The sequence below is a fragment of the Eupeodes corollae genome, chromosome 3 (assembly GCF_945859685.1).
Source record: "Eupeodes corollae chromosome 3, idEupCoro1.1, whole genome shotgun sequence".
Classification (NCBI taxonomy): domain Eukaryota; kingdom Metazoa; phylum Arthropoda; class Insecta; order Diptera; family Syrphidae; genus Eupeodes; species Eupeodes corollae.
Genome location: NC_079149.1, coordinates 74,120,215 through 74,131,312, shown reverse-complemented (window position 1 = coordinate 74,131,312; position 11,098 = coordinate 74,120,215).

The following is an 11,098-nucleotide window of genomic DNA, read 5'->3' as shown; positions in this document are numbered from 1 at the left end:
TACGCGTTTCATTACCCATATTGTTTTAATTTTATTAAAAAGAAATTAAGTAAGAATTTGATGAAATTTTTAGTTATTTAGTTTAAATAAACTATCAGCTTTATGTTAAAAATAATTTCAAGCTGAAAATATGTTTAATTTATTAAATATAAACATTCTTGTTGGTAAGTATTAAAAAAATACCACCAAACATTTACTTTAATTGTTATTAATGCATTGATAGATAGTGTTTTTTCAATCAAATTATTTATTAAATTATCTATTATTATTGTAAGAATAAATTTTGTCAATTGTTTTATAATATTTAGGTCGAAAAGACGTAAATTTTTGAAGTTTTAAGAGGAAACTAAGTTGCAAAAGTGTACAAATTATGTACAAAATGAATTTTTTGTATACCTTCGCTCTCTTTGATTCTCATTTAGCCGTTTCTGTAGGTGCGGATTTGGCGCAATTTTAACAAAAACGTGTTTCTATTTCTTAAAATTGTGCTCTAAAGTGATTAATAATAGTGAATTCAAAATGGCAGATACTGTAGCTACGTCTCCTGCAATCGTTGCGGAAAAAAAACCAAAAAAAGCTGCCGCCGCAAGTGGGTCAAAAAAACCAAAATCGGCACCAACTCATCCTCCGACTCAGCAAATGGTGGATGCGGCAATTAAAACATTGAAAGATCGCGGTGGTTCTTCCCTTTTGGCAATCAAAAAATATATTGCTGCTACTTACAAAGTTGATGTACAAAAACTTGCTCCGTTTATAAAAAAATATTTAAAAGGTGCTGTAATAAGTGGTAAATTAGTGCAAACCAAAGGAAAAGGAGCTGCGGGTTCTTTTAAATTGTCGCCTAGTGCCAACAAGGAACCAAAGGCCAAGTCTGCTGAGAAGAAAAAATCTGCCGCCAAACCAAAAGCTGCCGCTGCTGGTGACAAAAAATTAAAAAAAGTGTCTGGTGAAAAGAAAGTAAAAAAAGTAGCCGCCACAACAAAAAAAAGTGCCAGTGCAGATAAAAAGAAGGTGGAAAAACCAAAAGTGAAAAGTGTTAAAAAAACGAGTGCAGTTAAGGCAAAGCCAACAAAAGCAAAGGCAGCCGCGCCTAAACCTAAAGTGCCAAAAGCAAAATCAGCCACAGCAGCAGCCAAGCCAAAAAAGGCAAAGAAGTAAAATTTCCATTTCAATGAAAAACAAAGTTGAAATCAAAACAAAAATCCACAGTCCTTTTCAGGGCTACAAAAAATATACTAAAATGAGATATAAAAACTTTTTTTTTTTAATTTTTTATTAAAAAGGAGGGAGAATTTTTGGACTATCTCGATGATAGCGTTGAGATGCGATGGGCTGGTGGAGCAACGGCGACGGGATAAGTGGTGAAGTGGCTGGATGCGATGCGACGCCGCCGCGCGGCCGGCGCGCGCTGTCGCCGCTACGGGACTACCACTACTGAACAAACGGAAACGTATTTTGTTTTGCATTTATTTTCGCGCTTTTTTGTTCTACAGAAAATACTTTTTTTAATGAAATAGGTATTGCAAATGCAAACTTCATTTATTTGTATTCATATGTTTTTCTCATTGGGCAGAAAGAAAGGAAATATCAATACAAATAAATAATATATTTTTGCGCCTATTTTCTTACTACAGCTACTAGGCACGATGCGATTTGTCTGGGCGAGACTGAACAACCGAAAACGTATTTAGTTTTGCATTTATTTTCGTCCTTTTTTTGTTCTACAGAAAATAGTTTTTTTATGAAATAGGTATTCAAAAGCAAACTTAATTTATTTGTATTCATATGTATTTCTCATTGGGCAGAAAGAAAGGAAATATCAATACAAATAAATAATATATATTTTTGCGCCTATTTTCTAAGTACAGCTACTAGGTACGATGCGATATGTATGGGCGAGACTGTACTGTTTATTTTCTACTTTTTTGTGATTGGACGCGATGCGATGCCTTCAACAATAAATATCTTTCATAGAAAATACTTTTACTATCAAATAAGACAACAACATATTTTTCTTTTTTTGCATTTCTCTAATACCTACGTAATTATTGAAATGTTTCCACGCTATGTGACTGTACACGATGCGTAGAAAAATACAAACGAAATACTTTGGCAAAATGTAGGTATTTGTTTTCATGTATTTTTATGGACTAGACGCGACATGACGTATACCTGCAACAATTTACAAAATTCTTAAACAAAATATCAAGAGTTTTGTATTTTATTTCAGGAATTACATATGTTTTTCATATATTTTTATCGACTGGACGCGACATGACGCATTCCTGCAACAAATAAAAAAATTCTTACACAATTTATCAAGAGTTTTGTATTTCTTTTCATAGAAATTACATATATTTTCATATATTTTTATCGACTGGACGCGACATGAAGTATATCCGCAACAATTAAGAAAATTCTTAAACAAAATATTATCAAGAGTGTTGTATTTCTTTTCATAGAAATTACATACGTACATCTGACATCAAAAAACACAAACAAATTTAATTCTCTAATATTTTATACCTAGATGTTTTTGCGACGCTACGTGACTGTACACATAGCGACATAACTGGACACGATGGGTAGAACAATACAAACAAAATTTATATTTTTTTGTTTTTAGTTGACTCGGCATGATACACGTCGTGTCTGGAACAATCAACAAAAGTAAGTTTTGTATTTCTTTTCATAGAAAATATATTTTGTAATCAAAAATTAAAACAAAAAACAATATGTATTCCACAGGCAAAGAAAACATACATTTCTTTAAATTCTCTAGTTTCTTATTAAAAATTTTGTGACGCTTCGAGACTGTACTCGATGCGTAGAACAATAAAAAAAATCTTAAACAAAATAACAAGAATTTTGTATTTCTTTTCATAGAAATTACATACATCTGACATCAAAAAACACAAACAAATTTAATTCTCTAATATTTTATAGATATTTTTGTGACGCTACGTGACTGTACACTGTACACATAGCGACATAACTGGACACGATGGGTAGAACAAAACAAACAAAATTATTTAATAAAATGTATTTTTTGTATGTTTTTCGTTTCTACTTGACTCGGCACGATACACGTGGTGTCTGGAACAATTAACAGAACTAACTTTTGTATTTCTTTTGATAGAAAATATATTTTCTAATCAAAAATCACAAAGAAAAACAAAATAGATTCATAAAATCATTCCACAGGCAAAAAAAATATATGTATATACCTTTCTTCTCAAATCTCTAGTTTCTTATTAAAACTTTTGCGACGCTTCGAGACTGTACACGATGCGTAGAACAATAAAAAAAATGTTTGTGTTTCTATTGGACGCGACATGATTCACGTGGCGTCTGGAACAATTTACAAAATTTATTTTTTTCATAGAAAATACTCTTACAATCACAAATAAAAATATTTATTTAACGAATTTTTCCGCAGGTAGAAAAAAAAAATATATTTTTTTGTCAATTCTCTAATCTCTTATTGATAATTTTGCGGCCCTGAAAAGGGCCATTTTTGAAGAAATTAAATAAAAAAAAATTACTTCAATCACAAATAAAAATATTTATTTAACGAATTTTTCCGCAGGTAGAAAAAATATTTTTTTTTCAATTCTCTAATCTCTTATTGATATTTTTGCGGCCCTGAAAAGGGCCATTTTTGAAGAAATTCAATAAAAAAAAATTACTTCGAGCTTGTGTATTTGGTAACCGCCTTTGTTCCTTCACTAACAGCATGCTTGGCTAGTTCACCAGGCAACAACAATCGCACGGCAGTCTGGATTTCCCGACTTGTGATTGTTGAACGCTTGTTGTAGTGAGCTAAGCGAGAGGCTTCAGCAGCAATTCTTTCGAAGATGTCGTTCACAAAACTATTCATGATGCTCATGGCCTTCGATGAAATTCCAGTGTCAGGATGAACTTGCTTCAAAACTTTGTAAATGTAGATTGCGTAGCTTTCCTTCCTCTTGCGCTTCTTCTTCTTATCGGTCTTGGTGATATTTTTTTGTGCCTTTCCGGCTTTTTTAGCTGCTTTACCACTAGTTTTTGGCGGCATTTTATTTTTATAATTCACTTCACTTTCACTATTAACGAACTGCACACAATGACGACTGAACGAGAACTGTGAATTTTTCTGAAAAACTCACGAATTATATTGTCTCTTTCCACAACGGCTTTCTAAGGCCACAACCCTCTTTTTTCTGTGTGCGAGCATACGAAAATTTAGATAAAAGACAGCGCACAGTTCGAAAATTTTGTCATTCTACAGTGTGCAGTGATACAGTGAACAGTGAAATAGTGAGCTCTCTTGTGTTTTTTCTTTTGTAAAAAATATTTAAAAAACAATAATATAAAATGTCTGGTCGTGGTAAAGGTGGAAAAGTGAAGGGAAAGGCAAAGTCCCGCTCTAATCGTGCTGGATTACAATTCCCTGTTGGTCGTATTCATCGTCTGCTGCGAAAGGGAAACTATGCTGAGCGCGTCGGAGCCGGTGCCCCTGTGTATTTGGCAGCTGTGATGGAATATTTGGCGGCAGAAGTCTTGGAATTGGCGGGAAATGCTGCTCGTGACAACAAAAAAAGCTCGTGACAACAAAAAAACTAGAATTATTCCCCGCCATTTGCAATTGGCTATTCGGAACGACGAGGAATTGAATAAATTACTTTCTGGAGTCACTATCGCACAAGGAGGTGTTCTTCCAAATATTCAAGCTGTTTTGTTGCCAAAGAAGACAGAGAAAAGTGCTTAAATCTATGTAGTGACAGCAAACAAAAAAAAACCGTCCTTTTCAGGACGACAAATAATTTCTATTAAGAGATGTGTATATTTTTCATTTTTTTTATATATTTTAAAATACGAAGAAGAAGAAACCAACAAACAAATGTTTTTTCTTTCTTTGCAAAAAGAAATATTTGTTTGTATCCAATCCGTAAAGCAACAAAACATTTTTTTTTCAGTTCGGAAAAAATATTTTTTATTTTTTTTTTTTTCAAAGAAATAGAAACCAACAAACATGTTTTTTTCTTTCTTTGGAAAAAGAAATATTTGTTCGTATGCAATTCTAATTTCTGTTAAAAGATGTGGTTATTTTTCAATTTCTTGTAGGTATATAGCAATTTTAAAATATTCTGGTACGAAGAAAAAGAAATATTTGTTCGTATCCAATCCGTAAAGCAACAAAACATTTTTTTTTCAGTTCGGAAAAAATATTTTTTATTTTTTTTCAAAGAAAAAGAAACCAACAAACAAAAAATGTTTTTTTCTTCCTCTGCAAAAAGAAATATTTGTTCGTATCCAATAATTTCTATTAAGAGATGTGTTTATTTTTCAATTTTTTGTATATATTCTAAAATATTCTCGTACGAAGAAAAAGAAAGCAACAAACAAATGTTTTTTCTTCCTTTGGAAAAAGAAATATTTGTTCGTATCCAATCCGTAAAGCAGCAAAAAAAAAAATTTTTTCTACGGAAAAAAGAATAAAATATGCAAAGCAACAAAAAAAATTTCAGAAAAAGGAATTTTATTTAATTTTTGTTTCCATTTCGAAAAAAGAATAATACAAGGAATAAAATATGTTTTTGCGACTAAAGCAAAAAAAAAAAATTTTTCACAAAAAGGAATTTTATTTTATGTTTCCATTTCAAAAAAAATATTTTGGTACAAAAAAGTAAGTAAATTAGCAAAATAATTTTTTTTGATAATCATCAGGTATTTAGTATATACATACATATATTCATTGGCAAATGAAAAAAAATTAGGTATTTTGTTCGTCAACGGTGTATGATTTCTATTTTCAATCTCTTTTATATTTAATTGTGGTCCTGAAAAGGACCGATTGTTTGTTTCGAATAAAATTCTTAACCTCCGAAACCGTAAAGAGTACGCCCTTGTCTCTTCAAAGCGTAAACTACATCCATAGCTGTAACTGTCTTACGCTTAGCGTGTTCGGTGTAAGTAACGGCATCTCGGATAACATTTTCCAGAAAAACTTTCAACACTCCACGTGTTTCTTCGTAAATCAAACCAGAAATACGTTTTACACCTCCACGACGAGCCAATCGACGAATTGCTGGTTTCGTGATTCCTTGAATGTTATCACGCAATACCTTACGATGCCGCTTAGCTCCGCCTTTGCCCAAACCTTTTCCTCCTTTACCACGACCAGTCATTTTTATTTATTTAATTAAAAAACACTTAAACTGAACTAGAGAACTGCACTGCACAAGAGTCACTGTTAAACTGTGGCTCTTCGCTCGAAATACCACAAGTATTTATACTTATTTTTCATAACAATTCTTAATTTTGATTGGCCAAATAAATCGACAACGAAAATGAAAAAAACAGTCGAACGGAAACATGAATAGCCAATTTAATGACTTAAACAGAAATCTACATTCGATTTTTCTAAAAAAATTGTGAACAAAAGTGTTGTGTTTATTAGTGAAGTGAAAAAAAGTGAAATCATGGCTCGTACAAAGCAAACTGCCCGTAAATCGACTGGTGGAAAAGCCCCACGTAAGCAACTGGCAACAAAGGCAGCTCGTAAAAGTGCTCCAGCAACAGGAGGTGTAAAGAAACCACATCGTTATCGTCCTGGAACAGTGGCTCTTCGTGAGATTCGTCGTTATCAGAAAAGCACCGAATTGTTAATTCGTAAATTGCCTTTCCAACGTTTAGTTCGTGAAATTGCTCAAGATTTCAAAACAGATTTGCGTTTCCAGAGCTCAGCTGTTATGGCGCTTCAAGAAGCAAGTGAAGCTTATTTGGTTGGCCTGTTTGAAGACACAAATTTGTGCGCCATCCATGCCAAACGTGTCACAATTATGCCAAAAGACATTCAATTGGCCAGACGCATCCGTGGCGAACGTGCTTAAATCATCGAGGTTAAAAAAAATATTCAACGGTCCTTTTCAGGACCACAAAATATTTAAAAGAGATATAAATGAATTTTAATTCAATCTAGTAATTACGTACCTATCGATTTCCACGATTTTTTTTTTATTTTAGGTAGAAAGATAATGTGATAATTTACTTTGAAGGCAAATTTTGAAAATGTTATTGCTTGCTTTCTATGCATAGTTTTTATCATACAAATGAAAATATTTATACCTACGCAAGCCAATGCTCGAAAATTTATGAATTTTGTTTTTCTTTTTTAATTATAGTTATTTTATAAGGCATTGCTTCTTTTTTTTATGTCTGAAGGCAAATTTTCAAGTAAGAATTTTTTTCTATGTACAGTTTTTTGTAATACTCGTAAAAATGTGAATTTGTCTACTAAGCAAGTCAATACTCGAAAATGTTTGAGTTTTGTGTGTTTTAATTTTTAATATTTCAATGATGTATTTTATAAGTCTATGCTTTGTTTTTTTTTATATATCTGAAGGCAAATTTTGAAGCAAGAAAGTTTTTTTTTCAATGTACAGATTTTTGTAATACAAATGTGAATTTGTAAACCTTGGCAAGCGAATATTCGATAGTTTATGAGTTTTGATTGCTTGATTATTTGTTTAAATTTTTGGTATTTTAATGTTTGTTATGGATTAAATATTTAATATTTATGAACAAAATAATATAAATATAGTTTTTCATTTGTTTTCTTGCTTGGGATAATGTTTAACAAATTTTCTAAGAAAAAGTTACAGCCTAGGGAAAAAATGCTACGCGTTTCATTACCCATATTGTTTTAATTTTATTAAAAAGAAATTAAGTAAGAATTTGATGAAATTTTTAGTTATTTAGTTTAAATAAACTATCAGCTTTATGTTAAAAATAATTTCAAGCTGAAAATATGTTTAATTTATTAAATATAAACATTCTTGTTGGTAAGTATTAAAAAAATACCACCAAACATTTACTTTAATTGTTATTAATGCATTGATAGATAGTGTTTTTTCAATCAAATTATTTATTAAATTATCTATTATTATTGTAAGAATAAATTTTGTCAATTGTTTTATAATATTTAGGTCGAAAAGACGTAAATTTTTGAAGTTTTAAGAGGAAACTAAGTTGCAAAAGTGTACAAATTATGTACAAAATGAATTTTTTGTATACCTTCGCTCTCTTTGATTCTCATTTAGCCGTTTCTGTAGGTGCGGATTTGGCGCAATTTTAACAAAAACGTGTTTCTATTTCTTAAAATTGTGCTCTAAAGTGATTAATAATAGTGAATTCAAAATGGCAGATACTGTAGCTACGTCTCCTGCAATCGTTGCGGAAAAAAAACCAAAAAAAGCTGCCGCCGCAAGTGGGTCAAAAAAACCAAAATCGGCACCAACTCATCCTCCGACTCAGCAAATGGTGGATGCGGCAATTAAAACATTGAAAGATCGCGGTGGTTCTTCCCTTTTGGCAATCAAAAAATATATTGCTGCTACTTACAAAGTTGATGTACAAAAACTTGCTCCGTTTATAAAAAAATATTTAAAAGGTGCTGTAATAAGTGGTAAATTAGTGCAAACCAAAGGAAAAGGAGCTGCGGGTTCTTTTAAATTGTCGCCTAGTGCCAACAAGGAACCAAAGGCCAAGTCTGCTGAGAAGAAAAAATCTGCCGCCAAACCAAAAGCTGCCGCTGCTGGTGACAAAAAATTAAAAAAAGTGTCTGGTGAAAAGAAAGTAAAAAAAGTAGCCGCCACAACAAAAAAAAGTGCCAGTGCAGATAAAAAGAAGGTGGAAAAACCAAAAGTGAAAAGTGTTAAAAAAACGAGTGCAGTTAAGGCAAAGCCAACAAAAGCAAAGGCAGCCGCGCCTAAACCTAAAGTGCCAAAAGCAAAATCAGCCACAGCAGCAGCCAAGCCAAAAAAGGCAAAGAAGTAAAATTTCCATTTCAATGAAAAACAAAGTTGAAATCAAAACAAAAATCCACAGTCCTTTTCAGGGCTACAAAAAATATACTAAAATGAGATATAAAAACTTTTTTTTTTTAATTTTTTATTAAAAAGGAGGGAGAATTTTTGGACTATCTCGATGATAGCGTTGAGATGCGATGGGCTGGTGGAGCAACGGCGACGGGATAAGTGGTGAAGTGGCTGGATGCGATGCGACGCCGCCGCGCGGCCGGCGCGCGCTGTCGCCGCTACGGGACTACCACTACTGAACAAACGGAAACGTATTTTGTTTTGCATTTATTTTCGCGCTTTTTTGTTCTACAGAAAATACTTTTTTTAATGAAATAGGTATTGCAAATGCAAACTTCATTTATTTGTATTCATATGTTTTTCTCATTGGGCAGAAAGAAAGGAAATATCAATACAAATAAATAATATATTTTTGCGCCTATTTTCTTACTACAGCTACTAGGCACGATGCGATTTGTCTGGGCGAGACTGAACAACCGAAAACGTATTTAGTTTTGCATTTATTTTCGTCCTTTTTTTGTTCTACAGAAAATAGTTTTTTTATGAAATAGGTATTCAAAAGCAAACTTAATTTATTTGTATTCATATGTATTTCTCATTGGGCAGAAAGAAAGGAAATATCAATACAAATAAATAATATATATTTTTGCGCCTATTTTCTAAGTACAGCTACTAGGTACGATGCGATATGTATGGGCGAGACTGTACTGTTTATTTTCTACTTTTTTGTGATTGGACGCGATGCGATGCCTTCAACAATAAATATCTTTCATAGAAAATACTTTTACTATCAAATAAGACAACAACATATTTTTCTTTTTTTGCATTTCTCTAATACCTACGTAATTATTGAAATGTTTCCACGCTATGTGACTGTACACGATGCGTAGAAAAATACAAACGAAATACTTTGGCAAAATGTAGGTATTTGTTTTCATGTATTTTTATGGACTAGACGCGACATGACGTATACCTGCAACAATTTACAAAATTCTTAAACAAAATATCAAGAGTTTTGTATTTTATTTCAGGAATTACATATGTTTTTCATATATTTTTATCGACTGGACGCGACATGACGCATTCCTGCAACAAATAAAAAAATTCTTACACAATTTATCAAGAGTTTTGTATTTCTTTTCATAGAAATTACATATATTTTCATATATTTTTATCGACTGGACGCGACATGAAGTATATCCGCAACAATTAAGAAAATTCTTAAACAAAATATTATCAAGAGTGTTGTATTTCTTTTCATAGAAATTACATACGTACATCTGACATCAAAAAACACAAACAAATTTAATTCTCTAATATTTTATACCTAGATGTTTTTGCGACGCTACGTGACTGTACACATAGCGACATAACTGGACACGATGGGTAGAACAATACAAACAAAATTTATATTTTTTTGTTTTTAGTTGACTCGGCATGATACACGTCGTGTCTGGAACAATCAACAAAAGTAAGTTTTGTATTTCTTTTCATAGAAAATATATTTTGTAATCAAAAATTAAAACAAAAAACAATATGTATTCCACAGGCAAAGAAAACATACATTTCTTTAAATTCTCTAGTTTCTTATTAAAAATTTTGTGACGCTTCGAGACTGTACTCGATGCGTAGAACAATAAAAAAAATCTTAAACAAAATAACAAGAATTTTGTATTTCTTTTCATAGAAATTACATACATCTGACATCAAAAAACACAAACAAATTTAATTCTCTAATATTTTATAGATATTTTTGTGACGCTACGTGACTGTACACTGTACACATAGCGACATAACTGGACACGATGGGTAGAACAAAACAAACAAAATTATTTAATAAAATGTATTTTTTGTATGTTTTTCGTTTCTACTTGACTCGGCACGATACACGTGGTGTCTGGAACAATTAACAGAACTAACTTTTGTATTTCTTTTGATAGAAAATATATTTTCTAATCAAAAATCACAAAGAAAAACAAAATAGATTCATAAAATCATTCCACAGGCAAAAAAAATATATGTATATACCTTTCTTCTCAAATCTCTAGTTTCTTATTAAAACTTTTGCGACGCTTCGAGACTGTACACGATGCGTAGAACAATAAAAAAAATGTTTGTGTTTCTATTGGACGCGACATGATTCACGTGGCGTCTGGAACAATTTACAAAATTTATTTTTTTCATAGAAAATACTCTTACAATCACAAATAAAAATATTTATTTAACGAATTTTTCCG